The sequence below is a fragment of the Plecotus auritus genome (genome assembly GCF_963455305.1).
Source record: "Plecotus auritus genome assembly, chromosome: 11".
Lineage (NCBI taxonomy): Eukaryota > Metazoa > Chordata > Mammalia > Chiroptera > Vespertilionidae > Plecotus > Plecotus auritus.
This window is the reverse complement of record NC_137777.1, coordinates 40,414,332-40,440,051: the sequence shown is the minus strand read 5'-3', so window position 1 is coordinate 40,440,051 and position 25,720 is coordinate 40,414,332. Positions and strand designations below refer to the sequence as shown.

General features: G+C 41.9%; 1 protein-coding gene across 6 annotated transcripts in view; it reads left to right on the top strand.

Moving 5' to 3' along the window:
- The first annotated feature begins 362 nt into the window (after positions 1-362).
- Positions 363-25,720, top strand: part of NCOA2 (nuclear receptor coactivator 2) — a 276,268-nt gene continuing 250,910 nt past the window's right edge. For 3 of the 6 annotated variants that reach the window (XM_080646263.1, XM_080646262.1, XM_080646259.1), the window contains exon 1: positions 363-540. The gene's annotated coding sequence lies outside the window, so the exon portion shown is untranslated. Of the gene's footprint in view, positions 541-777; positions 904-25,720 lie in introns of those variants that run through there. The other 3 variants (XM_080646264.1, XM_080646260.1, XM_080646261.1) reach the window with 3 other exon arrangements.

Below are 25,720 nucleotides of genomic sequence, written 5' to 3'. Positions count from 1 at the left end.
ACTCTCCCTTCACTTCCAGTCACCCCTAGGTCACCCTCTCTCCACACAGTCACCCATTTTGTCCCTTTTCCCCTCACTCTTCACCTCCCCCCGGGTCGCCTTCTCAGAGGACTCTGCCCACGAAGATGCTGCAGACCCCGCGGCCAGGGTCTGCTCCCCGAAGAGCCCTCGGTGCACCTCGGCTCCCTCCCCGGGGGCGCGGGAGGCAAGTTTCCGCCCCGTCCCTACCCCGGTGACAAGACTTGGCGGCGGCCACGGCCAGGGAGGCGGAGGGAGGGACGGCCTGGCTCCCGAGCCCCCTCCCCTTCTCCCGAGCTCGCGCGGTCTGTGTCTCTCTCCGCAAGTGCGGAGACTCGGAGGAGGAGGAGGAGAAGGAGGAGAGGAGGAGGAGGGAGTTGGGGGAGGATCTCCATTGAAATAAACAACCAGGCAGCAGTTATTAACACGGGAACATGGCGGCCGCAGCCTCAGCCACGGCTTCAGCGGCGAAGGTCAGCGCCGACGGCAGCCGGCACCTGACGGCGTGACCGACCCGAGCGGGTAACCGCGTCTTCCCTGGGGGCCGCGAGGGCGGGCGCGGGGCGGGGGGCGGGCGGGGGGCGCCGCCTCCCCACCCCGGGCCGCGACTGCGCTTCCAGCGCGGAGCCGGGCAGCGCCGCGCGCCGGGGAGAGGGCTGTTGTGTGTGCGGGGACCGCTGCCCGAGTGCGCGGGGCGAGGAGTTGCATCCCGCAGGCGCCGCGGAGCTGGGGAGTTGGGGCTTGGGGGTGGGGAGGGCGGGAAGCAGCGGGGAGACGCGGAGTCCCCAGGAGAGAAAGGAGGCGCTCCAGCGCCGTGCGAGGGCTCGGGAGTCGGTCCCGGAGCGTGAGGCGGGCGGAGGTTGCAGCTCGCGGCGCCGGCAAGAGGTGAGTGCCGAGGGCGGCGGGGAGGCCGGGGGCGCGGGCGCAGCCCCCCGCCGGAGGAGCCGGGCGCCCGCCGCCCAGCCGGGTGCGGGGTTGCGGGGATCGCGGCTCCTGCTCCCTCGGGGGGAGCGAGCTGGGACGGGAAGGTGGGTTTGGAGATGCATTCTTTAATGGAAATGCGGAGCGACTGCAGCGGAGGGTGGGAGCCGGCGAGGGGCGGCCGGACTCGGGAAGTGACGGGGGTGTGTGTGAAGGTGAAGCGCGACGCCAGGGGCGGCCGGCGGGGTGCGATGCTGGGCAGAGGGGAGCCGCGGCCCGGCGGGCGGGCCGGGCCCGTGTCAGCGCCGGGGGCGGGGGGCGAGGGGCGCCGCGGGCGGACGGGAAGGAGCTGGCAGGCGGGGCGCTGGGGCCGAGCAGGCCGGGCCGCGGTGGGGGCGGGGAGCCGGGGGCCGGACCGCGGCGGCGCCGAGCCGGGCTCGCCCCTGACTTAACTTTCTGGGTGCGGGCTTGTGTGCCGGAGGCGCGCTGGGGCCGGGGCTGGGGGCGGGAGGCGGTCCGGGAGGTTCCGGGTTGGCTCGCCAGCGCCCCCTTTTCCCTTCCTCCTCTCCCCGCCCCTGAAGGCACAGGCCCTCAGGGCCCCAGGGGGGAGCGGGAGGGGGCCTCAGGCCGGCGGGCGACGGTCCCACCCTGAGGCCCCTTCTCTCTTGGGCCCCTGGGGCTGCCGAGGGAGGGGGCCAGCGTGGTCTCTCCGTGCGGGCGCTCCCTGCCCCCGGCCCCTCCGGGGAGTCCCGGCAGCGTCCCTGCTGAGATCGGGGGTGGGTCGGTCCCTGGTTAGCTGGTCCCTCCCTCTTCCCCCTCCCCCTAGTGGTTTCCGGGGCCTGCGGGACCGAGGGGTGGGAATCGGGGACCCGAGCCCCTTGCACCGGCCGGGAGCTGGACTGGGCCTAGCGCCTCCGGGTCTGTCACTGGCAGGGGAAACTTTCCCAAACCGGACCGAGCTCGAACACCCTCCTCTGCCACCTCGTCCTCTAATCCCACTCCCACTCCACCTCCTCCAATGCCTTCCCCTCCCACCGACCCGAATCTCACTGCGTGTGACTGATGGGGCAGGGAGCCAATCGAAGGTGTGGGTAAGCCAATCGTGAGGGCCGGAGGAAGGGAGGGGGCGGGGTTTGCGCCGGACCAGTTGGAGCGGAGTTGCACGCGGGCGGGGGAGTCATGGAGACGCCGAGAGCTATCCACTCTTGTCCATCCCTAGTCGCCGGCTCCGCGATCTGGAGGGTAGTGTCACTTACAGGGGCATTGACCCAGGGAGACACGCAGAGGGACCCGAGATACTATATTTCTCTGGTACCACGAGAGACGTTGTCTTAGACACGGCGAAGCCTAAAGCCACTCACGATGTGGCAGGAACTCCGAGGCCCGCTTCTAAAATGGCATATATTGTCGTGATCTTGTTCTGGACACGAGCTCCTGGTTTACGGGCTGAGGGTCACAGGAGTTGTCTGTTTACTTCGACCTCAGTTTCACTCAGCTGCTCCGGCGTGGGGACAGGGGGATTTGGAAGGGTACTTTGAAAAGGAGTAGCCTTATGTCAATTGATTATTGGGAGTGTAAAGTATCATTGTTTGTCATGGCTTCACTGGTTCCTTTTTAATTAGACCGCCAATTCCCAAAGTGCACTTGAAAGTTCGGCATTTGGGGAGGACATAAAAAAAAAAAAGTTGTGGTTTTATCGTATGCATTTCCCCTCCTCTTTCTTGGATAAACAAAATGAAATTAGGAACCAAAGCATCTCACTGTTTGAAGCATAAAGCGTTGGTATTTAAGGAGCACAGCTAATCAAAGAATATTTATCTACAGAAGTCGGAGTAAAATGTAGTTTGCCAGATTACGCCAGCAACAAAAGATTCTTAAAAATAAATTATTTTAATTTTTCTTAAACACTGCTAAATTGTCCAGCATGTGGGTACTTTTCTGGCTTATGCAAGGTGAGGAGACATTTTGATGGTTTTAAGCTGTTGGTTGCCTTCAGTCCAGTGACTTGATCAACTCTTGACTTTTAAGAATAGGGAGGGTAGGTCTTTTGGTTCTCCATCATGATCACAGGTTGCTCTGAAGGAAAAGCTGTCTTTTAAAAAGACAGCAGCTGTTCCACTGCTTTTTTGTGTGTGTGCTCCTGTTCTTTGTTGGTGAGGTTAGTGCACACTGACAGCAGCAAGGCTGCTTTTCCAGCTGGAATTTGCAGAATCTTGAGTTCAAGGAATGAATAATATTAAATTGAGAATGAGTCCATTTTGTGATAAGTATCCAATGAATTTAACTGATCTGGTGAGGGTTTTGTGTTTCATTGTGTGTTTTTTTTTTTTTTTGAGGTATTTTATCTGCATGATATTTATCTTATCTATACCAGTTTCTCTAGCTTTTCTTAATATTGGGTCACTAAGAAAGAATAGAGGGGGACTGTAGTTAGGGAACTACCACACCCTGCAAATGCGTTCTTTTGTAACATACCATGTTCAAATTTATAATGTGAGCTTCCAATCCAGTATAATTGTGAGTATTCATTTAGACAAAAATGAATTGCATTTGCTGTAACCCTTGAGGTGTTATCTTAGTGATAGAATAGTAAAAATTGCCAAGATAAAATAAACAGCTGCCAGAAGTAGGAGGTATTATAAATTAAGCAACATTCAAAATTTGACAACATTCACCCCTCCCCCCATCGTTAGTTAATTTAGTTACTGATGACCACTCTGACGTGTGCCCTTCTCTCTCTTTTGTATGGTTGAGACCAACACATTGTTTTACTTCATTTTCTGCAACAATCTTTGAAAATGTTCTCCTATTCTTGGTGGCAGAGAGTAGCAAGTCCCTGAATGCCTGGCTAGGGGGAAAAAGCCTCTCAAGCATATGGAGACATCTAGAAAAAGATGTGCATCGTCAGCTGTGATTCCATTGTGTAGCTCTCAGACTGGATCTGAGCCTTCCTCCCCCTGGGAATTTCAGTCTTACCAGAGGAGTTCTTTGACTTTTAGATGTCGGATTACTGAAGCAGAGGGTAGAAAAGAGCTCACTAATTATGAACTTAATATTTTTTAGGTAGTTTGGCTCTGATTTTAACCCTTCATTGGTTCAGTATAATTTACATGACTTTTGCTCAGAGTTAGAGAAGAATTTTACTGGAAAGGTAAATTGTAAGGATTGGAGGGGGCCTTGGGCTGTGGTATAAGAGTGCATAAAGGGCTTCATCTGTAGTTATGCCATATTAATGCTTTCTAAGTCTTAGAATCAAGGACCTGTAAGGAGCAGTGCTTCCATTATACACCCTATATTTAAGGATTCAATACCTTAGCTGTTTCAAATCACATCAGGTTGAAATATGACCCATAAGTTGACAGCTTGGATTTCTTGAAAAAAAAAAATGTGTTTAAAAATGATTCTTTTAATAACTAGTCCTTAGGATGTTGTGTAGCCAAAAAAAAAAAAAAAAAAAAAAAGTGTGTGTATGTGTGTGTGTCTTTTTAAACAATTTTCCAAGAAGATTAGTTTTCTGAAATGCACAGTGTATCCTTATTTGATATTTTCACCATTATTATGTCATGGTTGAAATTATATTTAAAAACATAATGTTTAGCTATTTTTTGTGGCAAAACTGCTATTTAAGAAATTACTAGCTTTTCAATATTTTGTGTTTATAGTTTTTGGTGATTATGTCATTACATGCTCTATCAATTTTAAATTAAGAGAATAGGAGGGAGAAATAGCTACTGTTTTTAAGGTATTGCTCTTTTATTGCAGTAAATCATAAAACAGCAAATCTTCTAATGAAATAATCAGACTATATTTATATACCAATAATGAAAGCCATTTAAGAGAAAACAGAACAAAACCCTATTTTTTAAATATTCTTTCATTACTCAAGCAAATTTTACCTCTATATCTTGTTTTCTAAACAAAAAAGGTGTTCTTAGCATTTTTGTTTATTTTCTTTTTGTTTTAAAGGCTCATAGAAGGGTTTATGAATTGCAAAGTGTAGAAAGAATATTATGTTCTCTTACTCTTTAAAGTCTATTAAAAGTAATGTCTGGAAAAGCTATAAAATATAATTTTAGTGTCATAGACCCTCAAACCAGTCAGCATAAAGAAAACATACTTTATGGATTCTAGATACTATTTTCTAAATAGATGTGAGAATATATGACTTCTGTGGATATTTTTTGAAACTGTTATAAAAACTGAGGCAAAATTGGTTATGAAAAGGAGTGGAATTCTTAAAAGTAAACTTGTGAAGAAACTGTGGTCTGCATGTAGGTCATAATACTCTTGGCTTTTAAGGGTAAAGATTTTATGTGTTTTCCCTATAAAATGTTCATCATTGACCACATTTCTGGCTTCCAGTGGCTGTGATGACATAATGAAATTGTGGAAACATTGATTCTAGGACAATTTTCAGTTGGTTCTGTAGTTAGAAATTTCTAGAGAAGAATTAAATAAGCAGAGGGCCTATGGCAGTATTTTACTAGTACTTAGCTGCTTTTCGAGGCTTGGGATAGAAACTTGATATAAGTTATAGAGGAGAACTGCTTATAGGTAGAAGTTACTAGCAATAGTTCAAGGTTCTGAAAGAAAAGGACAATCTTCTCTTTGGGTATCAATTGACAGATACATGGAGAATTGAAGTTAGTAGGTTAATTCTGGCAGAATTTGTCACTTACAGGCAGCCAATCATGAACTGTTAAGAGTTTCTGATGGCCAAGTTAAATCTCACTTTGGGCTTTTTCGATCTCTGTCTTTGAGTTCTTGCCTCATTTAACCATTGTTTTAATTTGTTTAGTTATTTATTTGATGAGTATTTGAGGCTCCCAGCATTGGCAGTTTACTTTGATATGTCAACTGATGGTGTTGGTGCCAGTTCAACACCAATAGGAATCCCCAATTTGAGGTGTGGTGAAGAAGGACACTTCATTCAGTGCAAACAGCTCAATTGTGAGGCAATCCTGGTCTGCTACAGTCTGCTCTGGGAGCCAGAGCAGCACTGACTTACATAAAGATAAATCCTTGCTCTTGGTCCCTGATTGGTCAGTCCTTATACAAATGAGGACTCCAGATCTTTAAGTTTGATTGGTCTAAAAGCCACTGACCTGATTGGTCAGAGTGCGACTGCTCTGATTGTTTAGTGAAGATGCTGATGGGATACCTCTGACATGCACAGCTCTGATAGGTCAGGGAAAGCGTCAGTTCTATTGGTTGAAATACAATTACAGGAAATCTTTTATAGGGCTGGCTCCTGGCACCAACACAAAGCAGGCAGGCAATTCGGCGCAGGTTTCTTCCTGAAACATTGCTTGAGTGAGAGGCACCTGTTTAGAAATGGCTACTAGGCTCTGTTTTTTTTAAAAAAATTTGAGTCCAGTGCCGCCAGAATTTCTCCTTAGTAGTTTTCTTCTTTCTCAGGGTCCTCAGATAGTATAAACCAGTGGTATAAACCATCCATTTCAAGTCCGGTGATTAAAGGAAGAACTTAGAGTGGGCGATTTTTTTTTTTTTTTTGAGAGAAGGTAGAAAGGGACATGTTCACCTTAATTTTCAACTTGCTTTGATGCTAAAGATTGGTGTGTGTGTGTGTGTGTGTGTGTGTGTGTGTGTATGTGTGTGTGTAATTTTAATTATATAATGTCAGAAAACTCTGCTTTGATCTGGGTTTGGGTTTTCCCCCCTGAAAATAGGATTATAGTGGTTATGTCCTCTGAAATCATGTGTGGTCAGGATGGCAATCTGTAGTTGGTTGAAGGTCACATCAGGAACCCATTTCTGTGGGTTATCTGTGCATTGTTGCTGCTTTAAGACTATCATATCTTAGGCCTTCCCATCTTAGGTTTGTAAAGGATGGAAAACTCCCTTGTGCAGCTTTCACAAACTATAAGTTTTAAATTGTTTGCTTTCTAAGTAGAGTGATGAAATCTCATGATATTCTATGCCATCCCATCCCATCACACCCAGGACATGACTTATTCCTTTGTCCAGTGCCTCCATACTGGTTAGTCACGTAGTAGCCATCTAGGTTATTGGATTGACTGTAATATTGCAGGACTTGTGTTCAAGTGACCCTTATTTTACTTAATATTGGCCCCAAATAGCAAAGAGTGGTGATGCTGGCAATTCTGATATGCCAAAGAGAAGCCACTAAGTGCTTCGTTTAAGTGAAAAGGTGAAAGTTTTTTACTTAATAAAGAAAAAAAATTGTATGCTGAGGTTGCTAAGATCTACGATTTACATATATATGGCATATCAGAATTGCCAGCATCACCACTCTTTGCTATTTGGGGCCAATATTAAGTAAAATAAGGGTCACTTGAACACAAGTCCTGCAATATTAGTCAATCCAATAACCTAGATGGCTACTACGTGACTAACCAGTATGGAGGCACTGGACATACATACATACATATATATGTTGAGGTTGTTAAGATCTACAGTAAGAATGGCTCTTATATCTGTGAAATTGACTAATTTATAAATTAAACTTTATTATAGGTTCCTGATGAACAACTTAAATCTCACTTTGGGTTTTTAAGATGTTGTGTGTGAATACATAGGAAAAAAACAGTATCCATAGGGTTTGGTACTATCTTTGGTTTCAGGCATCCACTGGGGGATCTTGAGAGATATCCACCTCCAGTAAGGGTGGACTACTGTATAGATCTTTTGGGGTGTATTCCGTTCTTTCATTCTTGCCACAACCTATAAAATAGAGGTCACCCCCATTTTCCAGAAGAAGATGAAGTTTAAAGGATATTAAGTCATTGTGCCTATGGGCAAAACTTGGGGGGTGGGGGAACGGTTAACCTTGACCAGTGAGTAGGAAAAGAAATCATAAATATCAGAGGGAATGGTGAGTCTGAGCATGTCTTTTAAAAAATCTGATAAACAAATGTTTGCAGGCCTTTATAAGGCTCTCAGTCCTGTTGTTTGATCCATAAAAAGGATGAATAGATTTGCGTAGTTCCAACCCTGCAAATTTTGTCAGCAGGTATCTCTCAACCTGGACAGATGTTTCTTAAGACCTACAAATAGTCCCTAGATTTTTTAGTCATCAACCCAGAGTTGAACAATTCTTAAATTATAAGATTCTTTTTTTTCTTTTAATTTTTACAAAATAAGAACCATAATGAAGTAAAAACAGGTAACATTTTTTGAGTGCTGATGCAGGGTTAAGATGCCCTGAGTGTATAGTCTTGTATATTTCTCACTGTAACACAGTGATATAACAATATCATTTCTCTCTTACAGTTCAGGAAGTGGAGGCATAGGGCTGTCAGATAATTTTCCAAAGGTCATATAGCCAGACTACCAGAGAGGAATTTGAACTCAGGCAAGCATTGCCCCTTAGCCCTGGCCCCTTAACTTATGTTCTTGTTAGCTGGTAGGCTGCACTTTTTTTCCAGGGTAAGTGTGGATGTGTCTTATCCAGTGCTTTGTTGAGATAACACAATAATTCACCACTAGGAAAAGGAAAATGAGTAGGAATATATTTTGGAAAATCCTATTCAGGTTGCCTATTGTTTTGCATAATAAAAAGATCAGAAAATCATCTCAAGAACGCTTGATTGTAGGGGATAGGTAGAAAATAGATTATCGAGCACTCGGCGGGGGCGGGGGAGAGATACAGGTTTAGAAAGGATAAAACAACGATAGATATAGTTGGCTTCTTATTTCTTTAAAATATATTCAATTTTAGTATATTTAACTATTAGGTGATGATTGTATGATGCATGTTTTGCAGATATTTTGCAATCCATGTAGCATGGATGACGCGGTATTGAGATATTGTAGTCCCAAAAGGAGGCTGATAATATATTCAGTCATCTGACTAAGGCTCTGCTATTTGTGGAATTCTTCTATCTGCTCAGTTGTTTGCAGGGAGTGAGGAGAGCTTTCAGGGAACTCTTCCACCTTGGCACGTGTGCGGATCGGCACGCACTGCTTCTAGTGTTCCAGCTGCTGAGGCTGAAGACCTGTTGTCACAGATGAAAGTGTAATGCATGGTATTTTCTATTATTCATTTAGTGTGTTATATGAAATGCGATCGCACATCTCCAAGGCTTAACTTGCGGAGTGTGCATGAGTTCTGGAAGTTCCTGTTGTTGCTGACTGATCTCTGCCCATTGAAGTACCCTTAAGTGAGGATGGTCTTTAGCGATGACTGACTCCTGCTTATACAATCAGCTCCTGAGTCAAATGTGAAATGGCTTCCTGTCTTGGGTGTTACAGTGGCGTTTGTAAGAATATTTAACATTAACTTACCATAAGATTTCTAATTCTGTTAATGTTTAATGATGAAAAGCTTTTAGTAATTGTCTATGTAAATTTAAAAATTGCATATCTTAGAGGAAACTATCTTTACTTGAGTCAAACTAAGTGGGAAATTTAGTTACATGGATAACAAATTTTTTTTGTTTGTTTGTTATATATTTTATTGATTTTTTTTACAGAGAGGAAGGAAGAGGGATAGGGAGCTAGAAACATCAATGAGAGAGAAACATCGATCAGCTGCCTCCTGCACACCTCTTACTGGGGATGTGCCCGCAACAAGTTACGTGCCCTTGGCTGGAATCGAACCTGGGACTCCTCAGTCTGCAGGCCGACGCTCTATCCACTGAGCCAAACCGGTTTTGGCAGGATAACAAATTTTTAAAAATACATTTTTTAAATATGCTTGTATATATGCAGGATGGGGGAAGAGTAGGTTTGCAGTTGTTCATATGGAAAACAATACAATAGTTAATAAATAATAATACAAGAATGAACTGTGTTTCGTGGACTCACACCTGTAAATCTACTTTTGCTCCACCCTGTATTTAAAAAATAGAATTATTTATAAAATGCTTAATAGGTAATCACCTCTGGAATTGTTGGAACATAGGTGGCAAATACTTTCACATGTATTTTTAGATACCTAAATAAGGAATATGCAATTTCTTACTGAAAATCTGAGTGTCAGGAGTGTATGAATTTCTACAAATTTAACATGCTAGCTTTCTTGAAATTCCAGAAGCTGGTTGTGAGAATTATGGAGACAGGCAGGAGGTCTGTGCGGGTGTTGAGGCGACTGCTGTGTGCCTGCAGCCTGCTGTGGGTGCTGTGTTGGGTGTGCTATGCATTGAGACTAAGCCCAGTGTGGCCCAGTATTTGAAGTGAGGATAGAATGATAAAAAATGGCAAAACTTCACAGTGCTTCAATTTGGGAATAAATCTTCATAGACTTTTCTCCTCTGCCTTCTTTAACCTTCATCTTCCTTGACTTTCTCAATTTTTTTCTTAAAATTGGAGATGAAAGATGGGTGGTAGTGAAGGGAACACAATCAAGATTATGGGGAAGTCTGTTACCATCATTAAGTATTTCATGTGTGATCATGGTCTACAGTTTCCATCTTTACCAAATAGATGAGCCCTGCTAACAACTTTGAGTGAAGAAGCTAGCTATTTGTTAAAGAAACCATTAGGTTGAAAACAGATCACTTAGCACAGACACAGTAGAGTGATTGGCTGACTTGTTGGAAGTTAATCGGCTCATGTGTAGAGTCTTCTTTTTTTTTTTTTTAATATATTTTATTGATTTTTTACAGAGAGGAAGGGAGAGGGATAGAGAGTTAGAAACATCGATGAGAGAGAAACATCGATCAGCTGCCTCCTGCACACCCCCCACTGGGGATGTGCCCGCAACCAAGGCACGTGCCCTTGACCGGAATCGAACCTGGGACCTTTCAGTCCGCAGGCCGACGCTCTATCCACTGAGCCAAACCGGTTTCGGCTCATGTGTAGAGTCTTCTGATGTGCATCCTTAATTCTGGAACAGGATGATGGTGCTGGTGGCCCACTCCCTTCAGGCACCACTGAACCCCACTGCTCTTCCACCCCTTTGCTCTGCACAACCAGACTGAGCATTGGGGGATTCTTTTCCCTGCTTCATTGAGAAGTGAGGTTTCTACTCCACCAAGAACAGATAAGGACAAGGTAAGGCAAAGGAAGGCTTGCAGGGGCTTATGATTTTCAGAGGCTCAGCTCCTTTGCCCTTAGAGGAGTGAGGGGAGCCTTCTTCCTGAGGGACAAAGCGTTTCCCCGGCTATGCAAGCCCTTTCCATTCACTTCTTAGAAAGTTCCCAGTGAGATTCAGGTATCTCTAGCAGCCTCATTTTTTCATACGTGTTTATTTTCTTTGGGAAAGGGATTGAGTGTCTGATGGGGGAGAAGGAGAATGGCATCAGAAAGAATTGGACGTGGCCTCCAGAGGAGTGGCTGTGCTAAATCTAAGCTAAAGAGGTTAGGATCCTGCAGATTAAAGATATGGATGCACAAGAATAGCCTTGGCTGAAATCGATAAATTAGTGAGGGTATATATAGAAAAATCCAGAGTAGCAGGTACATGCCCTTGTAGTTTGAAAGATTTTTAAGGATGTACTACTAGCTTATCAACTTATCAAACTGAGAAGTCAGCTTATAGTATTTGTTAATTTAAGTGGAATAGGCTACTTATACAAAAATTTTTTTGAAGTTTCAGATAAATATGTGGAGGATTAATTAGTAAAGCAAATTAGAATATTTTCCCATTGCAGTGCAAATTATAATTTTTGGTATATGTTCTTTGGAGTTTAATATCAAGGAGGAAGACCATGAACTAAAATGCTTTGATTAATCTGGTATTCAAATTCATCTGTCTATTGTGTTCTATAAATATACCTAAAATGATTTTATGCATTGGCTTATTATCTAAGATATGCACAATTGGAAATTGTACCTGTTTTCTTTTTAAAATATTTTTATTGATTTCAGATAGGATGGGAGAGGGAGAGAGAGGTAGAAACATCAATGATGAGAGGGAATCATTGATTGGCTGCCTCCTGCACGCCCCCTGCTGGGGATCGAGCCCACAACCCCGGGCATATGCCCTTGGCCGGAATCGAACTTGGGACCCTTCAGACCACAGGCTGATGCTCTATCCACTGAGCCAAATCAGCTGGGGCTGTGCCTGTTTTCTTATTGGCTTGCTAAAATTGGTGAAAAATAAGGATGGAATATATATATATATATATATATTTTATATATATATATTTTCATTCATTCTTCCTCTCCTCTCAAAGAGTATACCAGAACAGCAAAAGGCTTTCATTTTTAAACTATATTTTGGACTCATATAACAAATTCTCCGTCTGTACTGTAAGTCATTAATAGAATGATCTTCCCAACATAACTCCTTTATAATAATAAAATTCCCCACGCACTACAGAAGGACATTCCCAAACACTTACTAATTAGGTCTGTCACAGACCCATTTTCCCCTCTTTCTCCTCTTTCCTTGAGCCTTTGTACGTATTAGTCTGTTCTTTCTGGCCTCCTGAGAATGTGTTGGTTTGCATGCTCTTTGGTTTGCCAAGAGAAAACTAAGTTATTCTAAAATTTAGGAAGCCATCTTTTGAAATAAAACTCCATTTATTTGGGAGTTTATGTTATTGATCTCAGTTAATAGCAAAGTATATAATCAATCAAAATAAAAAGAGATGGAATCCAACAATATTCAAGGTTATTGGTAAGTTAACACATTGATTATAGATTATACAAAAAAGTGCTTGATAGAAAAAGAGAAAAGTCCACTTCAAATCAGAAACAATAAAGACTTAAATTTTTGGCTTTGTTGCTTTAGTAAAACTGAACATTTTTTATACCCAGACTTATATTAAATTCCCCTGCAGAATATTTTGACACTATGGTGAGAAGAGGGATTAATAATCTTAGTTTATTGTGGAAAGAGGAGAAAAAAGGTTAAAAAAAAAACACCACAAAAAAAACCTGGGGGAAATTCAGGAGTTCAGGAAGGGTAATAAAACAAAACCAAATACAAAGAAAGTATACCTGGGTTGGCAGTTAACTACTTCCTTTGAAGAAGAGAATGAAACTGTCACTTGAAGGGCTGATGTCTCAATAGATAAAATAATGAAATTCTTCAGCTATCCAAAGAGCAAAGCCTTTATAGTCCACACATTAGCCTATATTTGTGACAACACCTATTAACAATATTCTCAACCCTCCCCAAATTTCTACTCAAACAATAATTCCTTATTTTGTAGGATCACTTGATTTGCAGACTGAGTCAGAAGGTTGTTTGTCATCTATTCATATTTTGTCACCAACTAATTATATATTAAGTAGTAGAAACAATACACAACTCAAGTGGAAGAGCAGGGTGGTGCTTTGTGATATGCAGTGTCATTCCTCTTTTTCTTAACTCCCATGATGCTTCCATAATGTGGTTAAATTACATTTTAGTGCTGTATGTGCTTTTGTCTTTCTGATTTGTGTGTGTGTGTGTGTGTGTGTGTGTGTGTGTGTGTGTGTGTGTATGTATGTATTGGATGAACTATTTGAAAGTAAGTTATAGATGACCCTTTATCCATAAAGTACACTGCCTTAAAACAAAGTCATTGTCTTGTATAACGACACACAATACCACTATTAAACCTAAGAAAATTATCAGCCCTCTATTTCAATTTTCCCAGTTCCCAAAATGTCTGTTACAGTTTTGGTTTTGAAACCAAAATTTATCAAGTTCACTCATTGCATTTGCTTCCATAGTCTCTTTTAATATGCAACAGTTCCCCTAATTTTTGTTTTTTCTTTGTTTTCAGACATTGTCTTTTTAAAATGTCTGTTGTTTTTAATTTAAAAACTATAATTGTGGTCAAATCCATATAAAATTAATTGCATTCACATTGTTGTGCAGGCAATCTTTTCAATGTTCAGACTTCAGTTTCTTCAGAAGTGTTAGGAAATTAAATTGTTAAATATATTAATGAATTTGATCAGGGCTGAAGAAAAGCATAACCTTTAAGAGCTTATTGCTTGAGATAGTGTCATCGTGGCCATTTTCATGGCATGCTCTTTCTGAAGTCTCTAGTACTGGACCTAGAGATACTTTCTGCAAATACATCATAAGGAGATACACCTATGTGAATACAGAGGTACACCTGCCTATGAGAACCTAGACTGCCAGAGAACTCGCTGGAGTTTTTTCCTCGTAGAAATTTCTGTTTTAGGCACAGGAGGAGGGTTGAGATTGAGACATTAATTTTGTAGCCCACTTGGCTAAATGAAAAGCTTTTATTCAAGCACTTCTTTTGAATAACATTATAGAGAAAAAAATTTCCTGGGTCTTTTCACAGTGTGGCAACTAACTGAGTTTCTTGAATACTTGACTATACCCTAACTTTGAATTTGGAGGTTTCTTGTTCTTTGCAATGTCTTCATTTGTTTCCCTTTTGGTTTTCCTATCCCCAAATTATTTCCAGTGTCTATAGTTTCTTTATAACCACCTCTTTCTTACTTTAGTACCTCATTAAGATAGAGTCCTCTCTTCCCTCATGAATCACAGTGGGTATCTGGAGTTTATTCTCACTTGAGGAAGTGGAGTATAAAGGCAAACATCATTCACAGGTGTGTAGTGTGTAGAGGTTGGTCTCACCCCCCTAATCCAGTGGAAAATTAGTAATTAGATTCTTAACATAGCTTTAGATACCTCAGTGTAAGAGTTGTAGGTGGGAAAAACACTAGCACTCAAAACAAAACAAGAAATAACACACGTATTTGAATAACTCTCAGCTTGAAACTTTTAGGCTTCTGGGAAAAACAGACAAAACTGAGGTTATCTTCTCTTATTCAAAGTAATACTCTTGGAGGTAGAACATTCTTAGGCTAATGGCCATGAATCATGCTGTGAATCTTCCTGTGTGGGAGAGGGATATAGACATCCCCAGAAATAAAACATCAGAACAAAACATGGGAATATTGCCCTGACCGGTGTAGCTCAGTGGCACACACACTGAAGGATCACAGGTTCAAGGGCATGTACCTGGGTTGCAGGTTCCCTCCCAACTGATGTGTTTCTCTCACATTCATGTTTCTTTCTTTCTCCCTTCCTCTTTCCCTCCTTCCTTCCCGTCCACTGTGTCTAAAAATCAATGGAAAAATATTGTCCGATGAGGATTAACAACAAAAAAGCCTTAAACATGTGAATATTATTTTAAAAATTTAAACTGAGATATCATATACTTAGGAAATAGTTAAGAGGTATTGAGAATGGGAAGAAAAGGAGGACTTTTGATTTAACAAATTAGGCAATTTTAAGGTGACTCAAATTTAAAATAAAAAAGAAATCTCACTTTCTGATTTTTTTTTTAAACTTCCCTGAAATACCTTATGGGCATACTATGAGATACCTCCTTATTCTTGCCCTTCTGTATATATTGCACTCCTTTTTAAAAAATCTTGGCATATTAGAAAGGGTTGGACCAAAGACTGGTGGTTGGCATTTCAAGTGGTTCAGTGATACATCCCAAATAGATATAACAGCTTGGGTCAACTGGGAGGAAAGTACTTCAGGCTTCTGAAACGTAACTAAGACCATGACATTATTAAGTACATGTCGGGGGGTGAGGGGACCAACAAAAATAATATAAAGACAGTGATAATTACATGAAACAGTGACTATACAAAACCTTTGGAAAATGAGATCTCATGTGTCTAAGTTTTATGATTCTGGTTTTTATTTTTTGAGCACCTCAAATTTTAAAATTAGTCATTTAGGAGAAAATACTTTTTTTTTTTTTAATATATTTTATTGATTTTTTACAGAGAGGAAGGGAGAGGGATAGAGAGCTAGAAACATTGATGAGAGAGAAACATCGATCAGCTGCCTCCTGCACACCCCCCACTGGGGATGTGCCTGCAACCAAGGTACATGCCCTTGACTGGAATCGAACCTGGGACCCTTCAGTCCGCAGGCCGACGCTCTATCCACTGAGCCAAACCGGTTTCGGCTAGGAGAAAATACTTTAAAATGAGTAGTATTTCCCTATGTTTTGAACTGATTTGAAATCTGCTAAAATTCACTGAAGTCCATGAGGTCTTTTAAGACATTGATCTGTTTATCTCTCCACAAAGTAACCGTAAATTGTAGACCCCTCACTAGGGTATTCTAGCTAACTACCAGCTTTCCCTTTTCTGCTTCTGTTCACTGGGTGTTATTTTTTGTGAATATGGGCATTTATTTTTAAATTTAAATTTTTTTTTTAAAATAAGGGTCTCTTTTCTCCTTTGTGAATTTTTGCACTTTATCTGCAGTCGGTTTGGAAACCAGATAACCAGGTCCACTTATTTCTGCATTAATTGGTTGCTTCTTGTATGTGCCCTGAACCTACAACTTGGTGTAGTGGGACAATGTTCTAACCAACTGAACTACCTGGCCAGGGACAGCAAAAATTTAATGAGTGCTTTCTATCTACCAGATATCAGGAATATAGAGATTAAAAAAGAAATGGCGCCTCTCCATAAAGATCTCACAGGTTAGGGACATGCAGAAAAGTAATTACAGTATAACATGTGCATTAGAATAGAAAGTTATATTCAGTGCGCTAGACAGGTATTTTATAGGAGCAAAGAGTTCATTTTGTGAGCTGAGGAAAGGCTTCATAGATGCTGTAGTATTTGATTTGAGCCTCAAAGGCTAATTGAGATTTTGTCAGAGAAGAGAAAAGGCATTCTAGATACATGTGTTTGGGATAGAGATAGAAAATATTATAGTATGTTCCTATTTTCTCTTATTTTACATGCACTTTTAATAAGATCTACATGAGAATCTGAGATCTTTAGGGCACAGATTTGGGATATTTGTTTTGAATGTTCAGAAAGAAGCCTTATTCCTTGTCTTCTTTTCATTTTTTGCCCGTGTTCTGGATTAGGGAGTTTACTGTTGCTATATAATATACTATCCAAAACTTGGTAGCAGGATTGGAAAATTTGTGTCATGATGGACACAGCTGACTTGCTCCATGCTGTTTGGCATCTGAGCCAGGAAGACTCAAAGCCAGGGTCTAGTCAACGGCTTGGCCCTGGGATCAGGTGAAGGCCTGGCATTTGATGTGGGCTGTTGGCTGGGACTTGAGCTGAGTTATAGGCTAGAATACCAGTACATGGCTCTCTGTGTACCTGCTTATGCTTCCTCACAGCATGGCGGCTGGGGTTCAAAGAGTGAGAATTCCAAGGAAACGTTATCTTCTTTGAAGATTAACCTCAGAAGTCACTTACGGGTCACTTATGTCTTAGTCATAGTCTCCACTTATCTAGATTTGGAATATAGATCTGGGAACATGGATCCCAGCTCTCTTTGGGAGGAATGTTAACAGTTGAATTAGAAGATGAACATGTGGGCTGGGAGGTTTTGGTTGGTCATCTTTGGGAATAACCATCTGTCGCAGGCTAAGTTGTAGGAAGTTGAAGTGTTACTACTGTCCTTTAAAACAAGAAAAAAGAGGAAGGAGGATTTTTTTATTTCTGAGATACATGAAGTGATTCTCTATGAGCTATAATGAGCAGCAGTTCTTAAACTATAGCTAATGGAATTTAATTAAACATTTAAAATAAATTTCTGATAAAAAATTTATAGACTTTCTTTTTAATCAGGGAAAATTTGTATGATTTAAATGTAAGTTTAATAATGATTATGTATATATTGCCTACAGATGGATCTGTTGCTTTGAGCAAGTGATTTAATGTTTCTGAGTCCCAATTTCCATTTTTGTTGAATGGGAATAATATTTGTTTGCCTCACAGAGTGGTGAGGATAAAATAGGTTTTATTATTAATGAAGCCAGAATGAATTTGATGATTTTAAAGAAATCTTCTGGTAAAGGATCTGTTTATAACTAAAAGGAGGATTGCAGGGCATTAATCTTTCTAATTTTTTTTGTTAAATTCTAGAATAATTTTTTTTTCAAAATAGAGAAAATTGTGACCTCTTTCTATTATTTTCCTTTTCTATTCATGTGTTTACTGTATAGAACTGTGTAGACCACTTGATTAAATGATAATAACATATATTTTTGGACTGTTTGTTTTACCAGAAATATTTCTAGTGAGTTAATCCAGAAAGCCACTCATGATCTTCCTTATAATAAAAGCCTAAGCAACGGTTATGGCAGAACGACCAGTCACTATGATGCACACTGACCACCAGGGGGCAGTTGCTCAACGCAGGAGCTGCCCCATGCTGGTCAGTGCGCTCCCACAGGAGGAGCACCGCTCAGTCAGAAGCTGGGCTCATGGCTGGTGAGTGCAGAGGCAGTGGTGGGAGCCTCTCCTGCCTCCGCGGCAGCTCGAAGGAGCATCGAGCTCAGCGGTAAGGAGCAGTGAGCAGGTGGGCGGTAAGGAGCGAGGGGTCCCAGATTGTGAGATGGCGCAGGCTGGGCTGAGGGGACATCCCTCCACCAATGCATGAATTTCATGCACCGGGCCTCTAGTATGAGTAATAATTAACAGAGTCCCCTCTGCATGCACCAGAATGGAGCTGCCTCAACAGATCATTTTATGGATAAGACAGCTTTTTGTTAATAAGATGCTGCTTTTCATGTGCTGGGAGCTTGAATGATATACTTTTTTTTTTTTTTTTTTTATTCTAGGTCTGTAGTCCACATTTCAGAGTGTATAAATTATTTACCTTGCTTATCAAAATGGAAATTCCACAGTCTCTGAAATTTAGAAGATTATTGGTGGGTCCAGCTGGTGTGACTCAGTGGTTGAGTGTCAACCTATGAACCAGGACAGTGGTCGGCAAACTCATTAGTCAACAGAGCGGCAAACCACGGCTCGCGAGTCACATGTGGCTCGTGAGCTGCAGTTTGCCGACCACTGAACCAGGTCAAGGTTCGATTCCTGGTCAGGGCACATGCCTGGCTTGAGGGGTGTACAGGAGGCAGCTGATCAATGATTCTCTCTCATCATTTATGTTTCTATCTCTCCCTCTCCCTTCCTCTCTGAAATCAATAAAAATATTAAAAAAAATTATTGGTGGGTCTCAGCTTTTTTGAAGACTCTTTAGGGGACTTGGATAGATATGATGGGGAGGTAGGCTTGAAGTTCCCCTGGTATGGGTCCTGAGTAGAGGCCAGGAATGGAACCTTCCTTCCCACCAGGAATGCCAGTAATCTGAGAAGTAGAGGGTTAGGGACAGTCACCATGGAGATTAACAGACAAGACTATCCATTGTCTGTCTGGGTGCACTATTTGAGCTCACTGTTCCATATTAAGAAATTTCTCAGCAGAAAGATAAGAAGATCCCTCACCAAAGTAAATAATGGTTTTATGTACACCAGCCACAGGCTTGTCTATGGAAAAGGTATTTTAATTTTAAGGGTAGAATGGAAGTATAAAATCTTTGAAGATTTTGTCATTAGTTTTCCTTTGTAGTCTTATGAGATGATGCCACTGAAGGGCAGAAAGGTGGTAAAATCTTAGAGAATCTACTAACAATTTGTGGAATGTTCTTTTGGAAGATGTTACTAGCACATACCAGCAAACTTTGAGTTCCTTGAATGCAGGAGTTTTTTTGTTTGGTTTTTAATTCTATGAAGTCAGTTTGGAGTAGCACTTAAGAGCCACATCGCTTGGATTGAGGTTTGCCTCCCTCAGTTGAGCAAATGTGACCTTGTGCCCCAGTTTCCTTACATGTCCCCGAAATGCAAAGGGTCATGCACACTCTATGAAAGTGTCCGTAAGGAAACATTATAAACTGTCTTGTAATTATCAACTCTTGAGAGCAAAGGCTTTCACCCGGTGTGCCCCAAGAATTTTTAAAACATGCAATACCTGACTACTAGTCAGGGGCACTAACTTTTTCTCCTTATATTGTCAAATTTAAAAATGATAATAGCCAACACAACAGTAGTGGTCCAGTGTGAATGAATCAAAATCATACCTATTTTTGGTTGGATTGGCAAAAACCACATTTTTTGGTTGTGCTGCAGAATTTTAGTGATTAGTTTGTGTGCCATGAGATGAAAAAAGTTGAAAATTGCTGCTTTAGACTAGTAAACGTACTATTACTCTGATTACAGAATGAATATTATTATAATCACATACATTTTAGCACCTGCTGTCTAATTCAATGTTTTGGAACAGGTGGGGTGAGAGGAAGGACAAAGATTATTGGATGTATCATTTAGTCTACCTACCTTTTACATCCACGTGGTTATATTGAAGTTGAAGGCAAAGTTGATAATGCTGTTTTATGCGGATTTAAATCAATAAAGTTAAAGATTCTTATGTTTTAGGAGCCTTTGGAGTTATTCTAAAAACTACTCAGAGGTGGCAGAACATTTCAATTACTGAATTGAAAATATTAGAAAAATAAAGTATGTGAAATTCACATTTCATAAACCTGGGAGATTGAATGCTTGTTTGACACATCTAAGTGTTGGTTTTAGAAGTGCACAATGGTACTTTCTACAGAGATTATACTTACATTTTTCAGAGAAATATCTAATGGAACCTCAGTGCCGGAATCATTTGACTGGTTTTGATCATTATAATTTAAAACCCCTTTTCTTTTGAGAAAATTACAGCATAAGACTTGAATATTATTTTTGACTAGTTCAGAATGTGGCTTAATATACAATAATTTTCTCAGAAAAGAAAATGAAACTCTTGCTAAGAGTGGTTGGACATAATTCACCAAAATCATGTATTTGTTTTTCCTGGGGCTTAAATATAATCCTGTAAGTAGACACTACAGAACCACTTGAATCACCAAGGAGAGCAAGTCTCTAGAGCTGCTCTCCACCTCAGTGGTCTTCATTGTACACTTTAATTAAATCTAATCACCAGTAAGAGTTCTGTTTTCCATAGGAATAAGTTGATTGTCTGAAATTTTCAAGATAATAAATCGCAATGGAGGATGCCTGTATTCAGTTATGTTTGCCCACAGTTACTACACAAATGCAGTACAATGATTTACCCAGAGACAATGGAAAACTTTGTATAGTTAAATTCCCTGATGGGGAATTTTCAGATCCACAGGGATAGATGAGATAGTTATAGTTACCAGTGAAGAACATTTAGAAGTTCTGTTCATGAAGTTCAAAGAAATAAATGCCTTCTCTTGCTGGTAATGAGTGAAACATTTGTGAATAGCATAAAGGAAATTTCTACAGTGATTGTGGTCCACCTCCACATACAGAATATAACCATTTAAAAATACTTTTATTGTACTTCTTTATTTTAATCCGACCCCGAGGCTATGTGTTTATTGATTTTTAGAGAGAGAGAAAGAGAGAGAAAACATCGATTTATTGACTCCTGTATACGCACCCTGACTGGGGATTGGACCCACAACCCAGGTATGTGCCCTGACCTGGATCGAACAGCAATATTTTGGTGTACAGGATTACATTCCAACCAACTGAAACACCTAGCAGGCAGAACTGGTTTTTAAAGGGGTTCGTTTTAAATATGATCTATAAATGTCAGTAACACTTATACTTTAGGCTGGTAGCCTTTCTTCACTGCCAGCCAAGCTCTGACCATGTGTCTACCTTCAATGAGTAATTACAGGTCATGGGACTAAATCAGAAGAAGGTGATAATTCCAGATCTAGCTCCTTCTTGGTGAGAATTTTTCCTTTAGGTCTGATTGTTGCACTTTCACATAGCAGATAGCATAACCTTGTCAAGTGACAAATCTAAAACAATTTAGTACTGAGTTTGCAAAAACAATCCATGGGTTGGGGAAGCACAGAGCCTCACAGCAGTGGAGCGCTCTTCTCAGGTGCTTCTGGGCAAGAGCGGGTTTTATGGAGCTGTAGAAGCGGCAGGCAACTGGAAACAGGCGTGATTAGCCAGGGGGTGGGGGCTTTCCTTATAAGGCCAGCAGGTCTTATTTTCTAGACAGAGTAAGGTGAGTTGGAGGGTTGTGATGAGTGTATGTAGGTTTCCTTGACAGGTGTTTCCTGTAAGTGCAGTCTGACTTAGGTTTAGATTTGTGATGTGGGCCAGTCTACTGGGGCAGCCTCCATTCTGTGGGCTACCATATATGAAAAGTTCATCAACCTCATTCACCGCCTCACCCTCCCTTCATCTCCCAGCAGCCTGTTGCCTTGGCAGGATTTTTTTGTAGGTGCACACCTGCGTGCACAGCAGCTGAAAGAAGTTCTGGGTCCTCTGCTAGTCTTGTCCTTTCAGATAGCTGTCACTGAATTGGGTATGAAAATTCACTGTCTTTCTGTCATTTTCCTTAGTTTTTTATATTTGTTTTTAATCTTGAGATAGGAACATTTATTAGTAAGTCAAATGAGCTATGCAGTCAGAGCTGTGGAAACTGTGGAGCGCCATCTGTGTAGTTTGCAGTGTGCCATATCAACTCATATTTGAGCTTTTAGCAGGAAAAGTGCTATAAAATTGCAAAGCATTGTTATTAACACAGCTGATCCTACAGGGAGTCAGGGTGAGAAGATGACTCTCTGGGGAACAAACTGCTTTTCTGGATCATTGTAATAACCTTTCTGGAGCACATGATACAATTTAGTAATTTATCAGTTGGTACATACCAGTTTGCCATCTTGGTATGTTGAAAAAGAAATACATCTATGCTCTGACTTGGATCAGACTAATTTTACAAATAAACTTCAGTTTTCTTTCAGAATAGATGATGTATGTGCTAACTTCCCTCCCTGGTTCACCTTCTGGAATTCCTGAGCAACAATATCTAATAGCTGCATTTTGTGTTCTAGATATTGTTGGTGGGCCTGAAGCATGCTAACCTACCATTCAGAGTGTCAATGACTGGTCGACCAGTTGACTGTCTGCCCCCTGGTGGTCAGTGCATGTCATAGTGAGCCGTTGAGTGGCCTTAGCATATCATTAGCATATTACGCTTTGATTGGTTGAACAGATGATCGGACGATGGGCACTTAGCATATTAGGCTTTTATTACATAGGATAGTCACCATGCTGTTCATTACATCTTAGGACTTATTTCTAACTGGAAGTTTGTACCTTTTGACTACCTTTTCCCGTTCCCTCCCAAATTTGGTCTCCTTTTCAAATTAGTTCATTTTTTTTTTTTTTTTTTTTTTTTAGATTCTATATGTAAGTGAGATCATATGGTATTTGCCTTTTTCTGTCTGACTTATTGCACTTAGCATAGTGCCCTCAGGTCTATCCATGTTGTTGCAAGTGGTAGGATTTTCTCCTTTTTATGGCCGAATAATATTTCATTGTATGTATACATTACATTTTCTTTATCCACTCATCTGTCCATGGGTCTTTAGGTTGTTTCCATGTCTTGCTATTGTGAATAATGCTATAATGAATATGGGAGGGGGGTGGAAGAAAGATCTCTTTAACACAGTGATTTCATTTTCTTTATATATACACAGAAGTTAAGTTGCTGGATCTTTTTTTAAAATATATTTTTATTGATTTCAGAGAGGAAGGGAGAGGTAGAGAGAGATAGAAACATCAATGATGAGAGGGAATCATTGATTGGCTGCCTCTTGCATGCCCCCTACTGGGGATCAAGCCCACAACCTGGGCATGTGCCCTCAATCAGAATCGAACCTGGGACCCTTTGGTCTGCAGGCCGACACTCTATCACTGAGCAAAACCAGCCAGGGCAAAGTTGATGGATCTTATAGTAGTTCTATTTTTATTTTTTGGGGGGATGGGGGACTTCCATACTGTTTTTCACAGTGTCTGCACCAATTTACAGTCTTGCCAGCAGTGCACAAGGGTTCCCTTTTCTCCACATCCTAGCCAGCACTTATCTCTTGTCTGATGGCTCCTTGTGCATTTTATTTGCATTTTCCTAATGATTGGTATTGTTGAACATCTTTTTATGTGCACTTTGGCCATTGAATGTCCTCTTTGGAAAAATATCTTTCCAAATCTTTTGATTTGCTTTTCCTTGATGATTAGTAATGTTGAGCACCTTTTCATGTATCTAGTAACTATTTGTATGTCATCTTTGGAAAAATATCTATTCACTTCTGCCCATTTTTTAATTGGATTGTTTTATTGCTTTTTGGTATTGATGTGTATTTTAGATATTAACGCCTTATCAGCTATATAATTTGTAAATATTTTCTCCCATTCTGTAGGCTGCCTTTTCATTTTGTTGATATTTTCCTTGCTGTGAAAAATATGTATTTTAGCCCAGCCGGCATGGCTCAGTGATTGAGTGTCAACCTATGAACCAGGAGGTCACGGTTGATTCCCTGTCAGGGCACATGCCCAGGTTGCGGGCTTGATCCCTATTGTGGGGTGTGCAGGAGGCAGCCAATCAATGATTCTCTCTCATCATTGCTGTTTATATATATACTAGAGGCCCAGTGCACGAAATTCGTGCACATTAAAAGGGGATTTATTAGAAGAAATAATTTAATATTGCTATTTGCCCTTTCTCTATAATAGAAGTGTCAGAGATGAAAGAAAATTAATAAAATGTATATGAAAACCTTCCTCCTGTCAGAGTCTGGGGCTCACCACAGGACTCAGAGCCAAGTCCCCGCCCACCCACATGCACCTCAAAATCGTGTGAGACCCAGACCCAGCCGGGCCCCCTCCCCCCGCATTGGGCTAGATCCAGACCCGGCCAGGCAGGGGGCGTAGCCTCAGGTCCACTGGCCCAGTGCCAGGATGGGGGGCATGGCCTGAGGTCCCCCAGCCCAGACTGGGGCGGGGGGTGTGCCTTGAGGTCCTCCGTCAAGCCCTACCAGGTGAGGGACACGGCCTGAGATCCCCTGTCAAACCCTGCTGGGTGGGGGGCATGGCCTGAGGTTCCCCCGTCAGACCCCACCAGGCGGGTGGGGGGGGTGCAGCCTCAGGTCCCCCGGCCCAGCACTGGGAGGGGGGCGCAGCCTCAGGTCCCCCGGCCTGGCACTGGGGTGGGGGGAGAAGCATGAGGTCCCCTAGCTCAGCACCAGGATGGGAAGTGCACCTTGAGGTCTCCCGTCAAGCCCCGCCAGGCAGCGGGGTGCAGCCTTAGGTCCCCTGGCCTGGTGCTGGGGTGGGGTGTGTGGCCTGAGGTCCCCCAGGCCTGGTGCCAGGGTAGGGGGGCGCAGCCTGAAGTCCCCTGTCAAGCCCCACCTGGTGGTGGGCGTGGCCTCAGGTCCCCTGGCCTGGTGTCAAGGCAGGAAGTGGGGCCTGAGGTCCCCCAGCCTGACACCAGGGCGGGGGGCACGGCCTGAGGTCCCCTGTCAAGCCCTGCCAGGTGGGGAGCATGGCCTGAGGTCATTGTCAATCCCCATAGGGGCGGGAGAGGGCGTAGCCTCAGGTCCCTGCTGATTGCTTGTTAAGGCTCCTTAAGGGAACTTGGCCTCAGCTGTGGGTGCAGCCATCTTTGTGACCAAGTGATGGTCAATTAGCATATTCCCTCTTTATTAGATAAGATATATATATATCTCCCCCTTTCCCTTCCTCTCTGAAATCAATAAAAATATATTTTTAAAAAGAACATTTTAAATGTGAGCCTCACTGTATGCTTTTACAATGATTTATCCTAATTAATTTATTTTTATAGTCCAGCAAAAAAAAAAGATAATTTTTCTTGATTATGAATATGTTCTAGAAAGATAGAAAGCCACCCCTGTACTTCTACCAGATGTCCTGCTCCTGGTTTATGTGTCATTCATGCTTCTAAGAGATCTTTTCCAATAACCTTGGCCCATCGACAGTCTTCTCTCTTTCTGATCTTTACCAGTACTTATTACCCAGACCATACATTTGGCCATTGATAGCCAGATATCATGTTCTAATTTTTTCCTTATGTATTTAGGTTTCTTTTTTAAAAATCTTTAATTATAAACTCCTTGTGCACCCACAGCTTGGGATATTAGAAAGTGAAAGGAATTTGAATGTAGATGTTTTGAGATTAGTCCTGGCTTCTCTACCCATGAGTTGGAGCCATAGGCAGATTCTTATCTTTTAATAATATTCTCATT